Source organism: Engystomops pustulosus, unplaced genomic scaffold (assembly GCF_040894005.1).
Source record: "Engystomops pustulosus unplaced genomic scaffold, aEngPut4.maternal MAT_SCAFFOLD_277, whole genome shotgun sequence".
Classification (NCBI taxonomy): Eukaryota; Metazoa; Chordata; class Amphibia; order Anura; family Leptodactylidae; genus Engystomops; species Engystomops pustulosus.
Window position 1 is genome coordinate 110,001 of NW_027285156.1, and position 12,681 is coordinate 122,681.

Genomic DNA, 12,681 nt, shown 5'->3' on the forward strand with positions numbered 1-12,681 from the left:
GATTTAATGAGCCATTCGCAGTTTCACCGTAAAGAATAGTCAGTACTTAGACATGCATGGCTTAATCTTTAAAACAAGCATATACTACTGGCAGGATCAACCAGGTAGCCGAGCTCTGAGGGGTAGACTCTTGGAGTCAGGCTCCGTGAGCTAATGGGAACGCTCGTTGCTGCTGCTGCTACCGCAGCGCTTCTCCGCCGCCGGAGAAGACCTCGCAGACAACATTGGATGGAGCTTAGGGCAGGGGGGCAAGAAAGATGCTCTCGGTCCCTTCCAAGGACCCGAAAAAGCCTTCCCTTCCCCTCCCTCTCGCAGTCGCTGGCTTTCCCCACTCAGTTCAGCCAAGAAGTGGCGCTCGACTCTCACCTCCATCAGCACCTCCGAAGCTCGGACAGCTCCTGTAGGCTGCGCATAGAAGGAAAGCATTGGACGCTCAACTTCAGCACCTCGAGTGTCGGACGGCTCCACCACCACCTCTCCACACTGTTAAGCGAGAGAGACGATAGGAGCCGTCGCGACGTACCCATGCAGCGCCGCCCGCCAACGCACAGAGGAGCGGAGGGGATCGGGCGCCAGGTCCGGGGGAAGGCTGGGAGGGAAGCTACGGCGCTGCTACCCAGCTTTCAACCCTGCGGGACCGGTGCTCCGCTCCTATCGCTCCGGCGAACAGGGTCCGCTACGCTTTCAACACCAGCGCCCGGCAGAGGGCTTGGAGAAGGCTCGCGCGGATCCTCGGTTCGGATCGCCTGGCTTCGCGGGAGCGGCCTTCGGCTAGGGCCGACGACGGCCGGACCGAGCAGATTTGGACCGGGGTGCGGGGCGAGTACCTGCCTCTCTCACGAAGGGAGTGTCACCGGTAAGAAGCCTCTTCCCACGTCTGCTTGCCGACTTACGCTCGCCCCGACGAGAGGCCCAACCGAAAGAGTGGAAAGGGGCAGAGATTTCCAGGGTCGCCCCACCAGGGATGCAATACCCCAGTGCAGACAGTCGGCCCTGCCCCGAACCTACTCGGTGGTTTGAAGGTTAACCTCTTGGGGAAAAGCAGCGATTCGCCTCGCGGTGCGTGCCTCCGCGGATCTAAACCCCCTCGATCGATGTGGGGCCAGAGGACCCCTTTTCCCCGTACGAAACTGTCAGCTCACCATGGGCTCGACGTCCGTGGGTCGGGGAGTTGAGCGCTTACGCGCGGCGGGACCTTATAACCTGCAGCGGCTGAGGAGCGAAGATTTCCAGGGTGGGCCCCCGGGGATGCCATACCCCGAGCAGCCTGTCGGCCCCGCTCCTAGCACGCTGGCAAGCAATGGAGTCTTCCCCGCGGCAGCCACCGCCCTCGCCCTAGCCTCGCCGTCGGTCGATGAAGAACGTCGTTCGCCCTCCTCTGGCTCGGGATTTGGAAACGGCCTGGCCTTCGCCTACTCCGTCGGGCAACTGCCTTCCGCCAGCCCCTTCCCTCGAATCCCCTTCTTCCATTTTAGACCCGATCAGGGGATTGGTCAGCCCAGCCCTGGGGTAAGAAGAGGGGTTGGGGTCGGTTCGGCTTCGGGTGCCCCGCTCGGCCAAAGGTTCCCCTCGCTTTGGAAGCACGCGAGGTCGCGGAGGGTGTCGGGGTTATTTTTTCGGCTCCCTGGCTTCGCGGGAGCGGCCTTCGGCTAGGGCCGAGGCCGTCCGGCCCGCGCAGATTTGGACCGGGGTCCGGGGCGAGTACCTGCCTCTCTCACGAAGGGAGTGTCACCGGTAAGAAGCCTCTTCCCACGTCTGCTTGCCGACTTACGCTCGCCCCGACGAGAGGCCCAACCGAAAGAGTGGAAAGGGGCAGAGATTTCCAGGGTCGCCCCACCAGGGATGCAATACCCCAGTGCAGACTGTCGGCCCTGCCCCGAACCTACTCGGTGGTTTGAAGGTTAACCTCTTGGGGAAAAGCAGCGATTCGCCTCGCGGTGCGTGCCTCCGCGGATCTAAACCCCCTCGATCGATGTGGGGCCAGAGGACCCCTTTTCCCCGTACGAAACGGCCGGCTCACCATGGGCTCGACATCCGTGGGTCGGAGAGTTGAGCGCTTACGCGCGGCGGGACCTTATAACCTGCAGCGGCTGAGGAGCGAAGATTTCCAGGGTGGGCCCCCGGGGATGCCATACCCCGAGCAGCCAGTCGGCCCCGCTCCTAGCGCGCTGACGAGCAATGGAGTCTTCCCCGCGGCAGCCACCGCCCTCGCCTCGCCGTCGGTCGATGAAGAGCCGAGTTCGCCCTCCTCTGCTCGGGACTCGGAAACGGCCTGGCCTTCGCCTACTCCGTCGGGCAACTGCCTTCCGCCAGCCCCTTCCCTCGAATCCCCTTCTTCCATTTTAGACCCGATCAGGGGATTGGTCAGCCCAGCCCTGGGGTAGGAAGAGGGGTTGGGGTCGGTTCGGCTTCCGGTGCCCCCGCTCGGCCAAAGGTCCCCTCGCTTTGGAAGCAGAGGGTGCCGGGGTTATTTTCGGCTTGACGCCTAGTCCGGTCCCTGCCGGTTCCCGTGGAGGCCCGCGGTCAAAACCAGCTCCCCGGCTGTCGGAGCCGGAGCCCCGCAGCCCGAGCGGACGCACCGAGTCCCTCATGTAAGGGATAGCCGCCCCTACGGAACGGCCCGGACTGGGACCAGGCACCCCCAGGCGCCGAAGGGGTGGGTCGGCCGTGTTGCCGAAGCTTAGCCGGCGCTGATGACCGCAGCCCCTAACGATGCCCACAGGCGGGGGAGCCAAGGAGAGCACTAGGAAGACGTGGCGGGGTCGGACGGCTCAATTTCCAGGGTGGGACCCCGGGGGTTCAGTACCCCGGGCATCCGGTCGGTTTCGCCGGCGCGACCCCAAGCCTTCCACGGCCCCCTTCGTGGGTGCAGGGATACCGTGCAGGGTGCAGGCTTAGACGCCAATTCCCCAGAAGTTTTAGGGATAGGGTTTGTCCGGGCGCCACCGCAGCGACAACCTCGCAAGAAGCTCTCTTCCACAAAAGCACGGGCAACGTTCGTGTGCGAGTGTTGGTCTCCCATGGTCTACCGACTCCCCCGGGCGGCCCAAGCGTTACGCCCACGGCCGGGCCCTCGAGCAGGCGCACCCCTGGTGCCTCTCGTAAGGGAAGGCTACGGTCCTCAACCCCTCGTATGGCGGGGAGGGCGCATTTGAAACGCTAAAGGACGAGCCCTGTTCGGGACCTGGCGGGGATCCGCGGATTGGCGAGAGGGATGGGTCTGCCGTTGGTCAGAGGGGACGCACCCCTGGGACGCAGTTTGGCATTAGCGACCGATGGCCCATCTACGACCATGTACTCCGGGAGCGCCAAGGAGGACGCGGGTGGGCTTTGGGGGCAGACTCAATTTCCAGGGTCTGGGCGCCGGGGGTGCAATACCCTTAAGCGCTCATGTCGGTTTCGTCTGCCGCCCGCCTCTGGCCCGGCTCCTAGTGACGGGTGCTGTGAACGTGCGATCGTGCTTGCGGTTGAAGAGTTCAAAGGCTACCGCTGGGGATAACACGCCCGGGGAATTTAGAAACCCCCCCCTCCGCTACAATCTCTGCTTCTGCCGGACTCGGAGGGGAGCCGCCCCGGGGGCGACCGCTCCCTCTCCTCTTCCGCGGCGTGCCGCGCGCTTCGCCGTCAGCAGCGGAGCGAACCTTTTTCTCGGTCCGCAGCTCTTCAGGCGTAGGCGGGCAGCGCTAACAGGGTACACTGGGGACCACTCGACCGCAACCGCTCCTCCGACCGACGAGCATACCTACCGCGGATACGCCACGGTGGGTCTAAGCCTCGTCGCCGCCGCGAGGAGCAGGCGGGAGCCGTCCCTTTTCGTGCTGCGGAAATAAACCGTGGACACAGAGGTGTGTCTGCGCTCTCCGACCGGGCGGGGGGCGATTGGACTTGCCCGAGGGACACTAGGCGAGGCGCTGCCGCGGGAGCCGGAGCTCCGCGCTGGACGCTGCCGCCGCCGCCGCCGCCCCCCACCCACGGTACGGTGGAGTACGCCCGTTCCATACGCTTCGTAGCAAACCTCAGCCGAAGCAGAGAGTCCTACCGCTGTGGCAGGAGCGGGGCCGTGCGAGGACCACACTGGCACCGCGCTACACAACCTTAGGCAGAGGACCACAGCCGCTCACGGGGAGCGGGGGATTGATGCGCGACCAAGACTGAGGCTAAGGAACGCTTTACCATAAACCGGCCGGGGCCAATACCCCTGACCGAGCAAAGTGCCCTGCCCCGCCGGATCGCGCTGTGTCAGATCGATCAAAAGAGCGGAGAGCCGAGACTCTACCGCTGGGAGTTTGTGGAGAACGGCCTGGCTTGCGTCCCGTCCTCCCGCCCTCGACCTCACATGGCTAGCCTCACCCGCCGGGAGCCACCCCATTGGGGACCGTAGGGCGGAGAAGGGGTCTCCGCGTCCGGAATTTACTTGTGGAGAACGGCCTGGCTTACGTCCCGTCCTCCCGCCCTCGACCTCACATGGCTAGCCTCACCCGCCGGGCGCCACCCCATTGGGGACCGTAGGGCGGAGAAGGGGTCTCCGCGTCCGGAATTTACTTGTGGAGAACGGCCTGGCTTACGTCCCGTCCTCCCGCCCTCGACCTCACACGGCTAGCCTCACCCGCCGGGCGCCACCCCATTGGGGACCGTAGGGCGGAGAAGGGGTCTCCGCGTCCGGAATTTACTTGTGGAGAACGGCCTGGCTTACGTCCCGTCCTCCCGCCCTCGACCTCACATGGCTAGCCTCACCCGCCGGGCGCCACCCCATTGGGGACCGTAGGGCGGAGAAGGGGTCTCCGCGTACGGAATTTCTTGTGGAGAACGGCCTGGCTTACGTCCCGTCCTCCCATGGCTAGCCTCACCCGCCGGGCGCCACCCCATTGGGGACCGTAGGGCGGAGAAGGGGTCTCCGCGTCCGGAATTTCTTGTGGAGAACGGCCTGGCTTACGTCCCGTCCTCCCGCCCTCGACCTCACATGGCTAGCCTACCCCGCCGGGCGCCGCTCCATTGGGGATACGGTACGGCAAAGCGCGACGCCGCACGATGCCAACACTTTGTGCAAAAACCTGGCAGAGTCGACCAAAACCTCGCTTCTTTGACCGGTATTTTTGATGCTTTTCTCTGCCGCCGAAGGTGCACTGAGGGTCGGATCGCCCAAAATTTTTACCGGTCGTTTTGGTCTGCGGTTCTTCCGAGAGGTGCCCGCCTGACAGTTCTTTTTCAGCAGCCTCCGAAAGGCCATCCAGCGGGCAAGCCAGGGGTTGGCAGCCGCCGGCGGTGAGCCTTCCCCGGCCGGGGCAGACGGCTCCGACCGCAAAATTTTTTCGACTTTCGCCGAGGCCAAAACCCCATGCACTTTTAAAGCCTGCCCGCAGCGCCGTCTCCTGTCAGACGTCCCTTGCCGCCTGCGGTGGTCCTCGCCCGGCAGAGAGAAGCCGGAGTCGCCCCCTCTCCGGTTCTTTTTCACCATTCCGGAGCTCTGAAATCTGCCGGACACCGAGTGACCGAGGACGCTTCCAGGAGGGCGGCAGCGAGAGGCAGAGTGCCACCGGTCGGGTCGCCGGTTCTCCCACACTTTGAAAATTTTTCGCTTGTTCTGGTGGGATGGAGAGAGAGCGTGGCTTATGCGCCCTCTGCCCCGCGGTCCGCCCTGGCTGGCCTTACGCCGGTGGTTCGCCAGGCCACCGGCACCTTGTACGGCGGGGACGGCGTGGCTTATGCGCCCGTCAACCCACCTACTCGCCCCGGCTAGCCTTTTACCCGGAGGGCGCCACGCTCCGGGTACCAGTGAGCGGCACGAACCCAGTCATACCATGCCGCTCACCTCGCGCCCTCTCCGGCCTCCGCCGCGGAGACCTCCCGCTAGGACCTGCGGGGGGCGATTTCTGCCAAAATCTACAAAGTCCCCGATGGTTAAGGACGTAGACTGTTGAGCGGGACCTACACACTCTTGTAGCCGATGGGGCTCGCCATTTCCCGCAGAAAATGGACCACCTCCCGCAGAGGAACATGAAATGCCCCTTCCCGCGGGACCCGAAGGACCGCTCTGTCCGAGCAGGCCTCCAGGACCACGGCACGCAAAAGCGACTCAGTCCCGCTGGCATTACGGATCTGACTTTGTGCAAAAACCAGGCAGAGTCGACCAAAACCTCCCTTCTTTGACCGGTGTTTTTGTTGCTTTTCTCTGCCGCCGAAGGTGCACTGAGGATCGGATCGCCCAAAATTTTTACCGGTCGTTTTGGTCTGCGGTTCTTCCGAGAGGTGCCCGCCTGACAGTTCTTTTTCAGCAGCCTCCGAAAGGGCATCCAGCGGGCAAGCCAGGGGTTGGCAGCCGCCGGCGGTGAGCCTTCCCCGGCCGGGGCAGACAGCTCCGACCGCAAAATTTTTTCGACTTTCGCCGAGGCCAAAACCCCATGCACTTTTAAAGCCTGCCCGCAGCGCCGTCTCCTGGCAGACGTCCCTTGCCGCCTGCGGTGGTCCTCGCCCGGCAGAGAGAAGCCGGATTCGCCCTCTCACCGGTTCTTTTTCACCATTCCGGAGCTCTGAAATCTGCCGGACACCGAGTGACCGAGGACGCTTCCAGGAGGGCGGCAGCGAGAGGCAGAGTGCCACCGGTCGGGAAGCCGGTTCTCCCACACTTTGAAATTTTTTCGCTTGTTCTGGTGGGATGGAGAGAGAGCGTGGCTTATGCGCCCTCTGCCCCGCGGTACGCCCTTGGCTAGCCTTACGCCGGTGGTTCGCCAGGCCACCGGCACCTTGTACAGCGGGGACGGCGTGGCTTATGCGCCCTCTGCCCCGCGGTACGCCCTTGGCTAGCCTTACGCCGGTGGTTCGCCAGGCCACCGGCACCTTGTACGGCGGGGACGGCGTTGCTTATGCGCCCGTCAATCCACCTACTCGCCCCGGCTAGCCTTTTACCCGGAGGGCGCCACGCTCCGGGTAGCAGTGAGCGGCACGAGCCCAGTCATACCATGCCGCTCACCTCGCACCTTTTCCGGCCTCCGCCGCGGAGACCTCCCGCTCTGTTCTGCGGAGAGCGATTTTGGGCAAAATCTACAAAGTCCCCGATGGTTAAGGACGTAGACTGTTGAGCGGGACCTACACACTCTTGTAGCCGAAGGGGCTCGCCATTTCCCGCAGAAAATGGATCACCTCCCGCAGAGGAACATGAAATGCCCCTTCCCGCGGGACCCGAAGGACCACTCTGTCCGAGCAGGCTTCCAGGACCACGGCACGCAAGAGCGACTCAGTCCCGCTGGCATTACGGATCTGACTTAGTGCAAAAACCTGGCAGAGTCGACCAAAACTCCCCTTCTCTGACCGGTATTTTTGTTGCTTTTCTCTGCCGCCGAAGGTGCACTACGGGTCGGATCGCCCAAAATTTTTACCGGTCGTTTTGGTCTGCGGTTCTTCCGAGAGGTGCCCGCCTGACAGTTCTTTTTCAGCAGCCTCCGAAAGGCCATCCAGCGGGCAAGCCAGGGGTTGGCAGCCGCCGGAGGTGAGCCTTCCCCGGCCGGGGCAGACAGCTCCGACCGCATAATTTTTTCGACTTTCTCCGAGGCCAAAACCCCATGCACTTTTAAAGCCTGCCCGCAGCGCCGTCTCCTGTCAGACGTCCCCGCCGCCTGCGGTGGTCCTCGCCCGGCAGAGAGAAGCCGGAGTCGCCCTCTCTCCGGTTCTTTTTCACCATTCCGGAGCTCTTAAATCTGCCGTACTCCGAGTGACCGAGGACGCTTCCAGGACGGCGGCAGCGAGAGGCAGAGTGCAACCGGTCGGGAAGCCGGTTCTCCCACACTTTGAAAATTTTTCGCTTGTGCTGGTGGGATGGAGAGAGAGCGTGGCTTATGCGCCCTCTGCCCCGCGGTACGCCCTTGGCTAGCCTTACGCCGGTGGTTCGCCAGGCCACCGGCACCTTGTACGGCGGGGACGGCGTTGCTTATGCGCCCGTCATCCCACCTACTCGCCCCGGCTAGCCTTTTACCCGGAGGGCGCCACGCTCCGGGTAGCAGTGAGCGGCACGAGCCCAGTCATACCATGCCGCTCACCTCGCACCTTTTCCGGCCTCCGCCGCGGAGACCTCCCGCTAGGACATGCGGGGGGCGATCTTGACCAAAATCTACAAAGTCCCCGATGGTTAAGGACGTAGACTGTTGAGCGGGACCTACACACTCTTGTAGCCGAAGGGGCTCGCCATTTCCCGCAGAAAATGGATCACCTCCCGCAGAGGAACATGAAATGCCCCTTCCCGCGGGACCCGAAAGGACCGCCCTGTCCGAGCAGGCCTCCAGGACCACGGCACGCAAAAGCGACTCAGTCCCGCTGGCATTACGGATCTGACTTAGTGCAAAAACCTGGCAGAGTCGACCAAAACTCCCCTTCTCTGACCGGTATTTTTGTTGCTTTTCTCTGCCGCCGAAGGTGCACTACGGGTCGGATCGCCCAAAATTTTTACCGGTCGTTTTGGTCTGCGGTTCTTCCGAGAGGTGCCCGCCTGACAGTTCTTTTTCAGAAGCCTCCGAAAGGCCATCCAGCGGGCAAGCCAGGGGTTGGCAGCCGCCGGCGGTGAGCCTTCCCCGGCCGGGGCAGACAGCTCCGACCGCATAATTTTTTCGACTTTTGCCGAGGCCAAAACCCCATGCACTTTTAAAGCCTGCCCGCAGCGCCGTCTCCTGTCAGACGTCCCCGCCGCCTGCGGTGGTCCTCGCCCGGCAGAGAGAAGCCGGAGTCGCCCTCTCTCCGGTTCTTTTTCACCATTCCGGAGCTCTTAAATCTGCCGTACTCCGAGTGACCGAGGACGCTTCCAGGAGGGCGGCAGCGAGAGGCAGAGTGCCACCGGTCGGGAAGCCGGTTCTCCCACACTTTGAAAATATTTCGCTTGTGCTGGTGGGATGGAGAGAGAGCGTGGCTTATGCGCCCTCTGCCCCGCGGTACGCCCTGGCTAGCCTTACGCCGGTGGTTCGCCAGGCCACCGGCACCTTGTACGGCGGGGACGGCGTTGCTTATGCGCCCGTCATCCCACCTACTCGCCCCGGCTAGCCTTTTACCCGGAGGGCGCCACGCTCCGGGTAGCAGTGAGCGGCACGAGCCCAGTCATACCATGCCGCTCACCTCGCACCTTTTCCGGCCTCCGCCGCGGAGACCTCACGCTCTGTTCTGCGGAGAGCGATTTTGGGCAAAATCTACAAAGTCCCCGATGGTTAAGGACGTAGACTGTTGAGCGGGACCTACACACTCTTGTAGCCGAAGGGGCTCGCCATTTCCCGCAGAAAATGGATCACCTCCCGCAGAGGAACATGAAATGCCCCTTCCCGCGGGACCCGAAGGACCGCTCTGTCCGAGCAGGCCTCCAGGACCACGGCACGCAAAAGCGACTCAGTCCCGCTGGCATTACGGATCTGACTTAGTGCAAAAACCTGGCAGAGTCGACCAAAACTCCCCTTCTCTGACCGGTATTTTTGTTGCTTTTCTCTGCCGCCGAAGGTGCACTACGGGTCGGATCGCCCAAAATTTTTACCGGTCGTTTTGGTCTGCGGTTCTTCCGAGAGGTGCCCGCCTGACAGTTCTTTTTCAGCAGCCTCCGAAAGGGCATCCAGCGGGCAAGCCAGGGGTTGGCAGCCGCCGGCGGTGAGCCTCCCCGGCCGGGCAGAAAGCTCCGACCGCATAATTTTTTCGACTTTCGCCGAGGCCAAAAGCCCAGGCACTTAGAAAGCCTGCCCGCAGCGCCGCCTCCTGTCAGAGGTCCCCGCCGCCTGCGGTGGTCCTCGCCCGGCAGAGAGAAGCCGGAGTCGCCCTCTCTCCGGTTCTTTTTCACCATTCCGGAGCTCTTAAATCTGCCGTACTCCGAGTGACCGAGGACGCTTCCAGGAGGGCGGCAGAGAGAGGCAGAGTGCCACCGGTCGGGAAGCCGGTTCTCCCACACTTTGAAAATTTTTCGCTTGTGCTGGTGGGATGGAGAGAGAGCGTGGCTTATGCGCCCTCTGCCCCGCGGTACGCCCTGGCTAGCCTTACGCCGGTGGTTCGCCAGGCCACCGGCACCTTGTACGGCGGGGACGGCGTTGCTTATGCGCCCGTCAACCCACCTACTCGCCCCGGCTAGCTTTTTACCCGGAGGGCGCCACGCTCCGGGTAGCAGTGAGCGGCACGAGCCCAGTCATACCATGCCGCTCACCTCGCACCTTTTCCGGCCTCCGCCGCGGAGACCTCACGCTCTGTTCTGCGGAGAGCGATTTTGGGCAAAATCTACAAAGTCCCCGATGGTTAAGGACGTAGACTGTTGAGCGGGACCTACACACTCTTGTAGCCGAAGGGGCTCGCCATTTCCCGCAGAAAATGGATCACCTCCCGCAGAGGAACATGAAATGCCCCTTCCCGCGGGACCCGAAGGACCGCTCTGTCCGAGCAGGCCTCCAGGACCACGGCACGCAAAAGCGACTCAGTCCCGCTGGCATTACGGATCTGACTTAGTGCAAAAACCTGGCAGAGTCGACCAAAACTCCCCTTCTCTGACCGGTATTTTTGCTGCTTTTCTCTGCCGCCGAAGGTGCACTACGTGTCGGATCGCCCAAAATTTTTACCGGTCGTTTTGGTCTGCGGTTCTTCCGAGAGGTGCCCGCCTGACAGTTCTTTTTCAGCAGCCTCCGAAAGGGCATCCAGCGGGCAAGCCAGGGGTTGGCAGCCGCCGGCGGTGAGCCTTCCCCGGCCGGGGCAGACAGCTCCGACCGCATAATTTTTTCGAACTTCTCCGAGGTCAAAATCCCAGGCACTCCGACGGAAGGTCCGCCGCGCGTCTCCCGTCTGACGTCCCCGCCGCTCGCGGTGGTCCTCGCCCGGCAGGGAGCTGCCGGATTCGCCCTCTTACCGGTTCTTTTTCACCTTTCCGGAGCTCTGATATCTGCCGCACACACAGTGACCGAGGACGCTTCCAGGAGGGCGGCAGCGAGAGGCAGAGTGCCACCGGGCGGGTCCTCGGTTCTCCCACACTTAGAAAATTTTTGCGCTTGTGCTGGTGCGAGGACGTAGGTCTTTCGACCGGGGCAAGCCTGGAGGGCGGTAGCCGGGATTGGCGCCCTATTCCCGGCTAGCTCTCGGAGGCTTCACCCGGTTGGAGGTTGGAGCTCCGACTTCCATGGGCATGTTCCTCACCGGGACCTACGACCAAGTGTGGCCGAGGGACAGTGACACATTCCCGGGTAGCCTGAGTGGCTGCTCCCGCTGAGCTACTTCCATGGGCACTATTCCTCCCCGGGACTTGCCGCCAAGTCTTGGCCGGGGGACAGTGACACATTCCCGGGTAGCCTGAGTGGCTTCTCCCGCTGAGCTCTTACTTCCATGGGCATGTTCCTCACCGGGACCAACTACCAAGTGTGGCCGGGTTTCGAGCTCCAAACTCGGCTTGCACTTGGTCGCTTGGGGGGTCCCCTCCGCTCCGGGAAGGGCGCCCTCCAGCGGGCAGACGAGGGTACTTCTAGTCTGCCCGAGCTCCATGGGGCCCCTCTCGCCCCTAGGCTCCCCGCCCAGGGTTCCAGGGTCCCGGATAAAGCCACCCTGCCGAGTTCGGTATAGGGTACCGGGCCTGGCTGGAATCACGCCGGGATCGGTGAGACCTCCTCGGCCGCGGCTCAGCCTCCAAACTCCCTTTCGCGGTTCTCTTCCCTTCAACTTCCATGGGCATGTTCCACACCGGGACCTCCGACCAAGTGTGGCCGGGGAACAGTCACCCATGCCCGGGTAGCCTCAGCGGCTGCTCCCGCTGAGGTCAACTTGGAGGTTGGAGCTCCGACTTCCATGGGCACTATTCCTCCCCGGGACCTGCCGCCAAGTCTGGCCGGGGGACAGTGACACATTCCCGGGTAGCCCTGAGCGGCTGCTCCCGCTGAACTCTTACTTCCATGGGCATGTTCCTCATCAGGAACCAACGACCAAGTGTGGCCCAGGGACAGTGACACATTCCCGGTTAGCCTGAGTGGCTGCTCCCGCTGAGCTACTTCCATGAGCACTATTCCTCCCCGGGACCTGCCGCCAAGTCCGGCCGGGGGACAGTGACACATTCCCGGGTAGCCTGAGCGGCTGCTCCCGCTGAGCTACTTCCATGGGCACTATTCCTCCCCGGGACTTGCCGCCAAGTCTTGGCCGGGGGACAGTGACACATTGCCGGGTAGCCTGAGTGGCTGCTCCCGCTGAGCTCTTACTTCCATGGGCATGTTCCTCACCGGGACATACTACCAAGTGTGGCCGGGTTTCGAGCTCCAAACTCGGCTTGCACTTGGTCGCTTGGGGGTCCCCTCCGCTCCGGGAAGGGCGCCCTCCAGCGGGCAGACGAGGGTACTTCTAGTCTGCCCGAGCTCCATGGGGCCCCTCTCGCCCCTAGGCTCCCCGCCCAGGGTTCCAGGGTCCCGGATACAGCCACCCTGCCGAGTTCGGTATAGGGTACCGGGCCTGGCTGGAATCACGCCGGGATCGGTGAGACCTCCTCGGCCGCGGCTCAGCCTCCAAACTCCCTTTCGCGGTTCTCTTCCCTTCAACTTCCATGGGCATGTTCCACACCGGGACCTCCGACCAAGTGTGGCCGGGGAACAGTCACCCATGCCCGGGTAGCCTCAGCGGCTGCTCCCGCTGAGGTCAACTTGGAGGTTGGAGCTCCGACTTCCATGGGCACTATTCCTCCCCGGGACCTGCCGCCAAGTCTGGCCGGGGGAC

The 12,681-nt window shown here is 63.2% G+C and overlaps 1 non-coding gene across 1 annotated transcript in view; it reads right to left on the reverse strand.

Annotated features, from left to right (window-relative positions):
- LOC140110423 (18S ribosomal RNA) overlaps nucleotides 1-107 on the reverse strand; it is a 1,884-nt gene extending 1,777 nt beyond the window's left edge. The window contains exon 1 of the ribosomal RNA XR_011851469.1: nucleotides 1-107. This exon is cut by the window's left edge and continues 1,777 nt beyond it. This is a non-coding gene — a ribosomal RNA (18S ribosomal RNA).
- Between the last annotated feature and the right edge of the window lie 12,574 nt (nucleotides 108-12,681).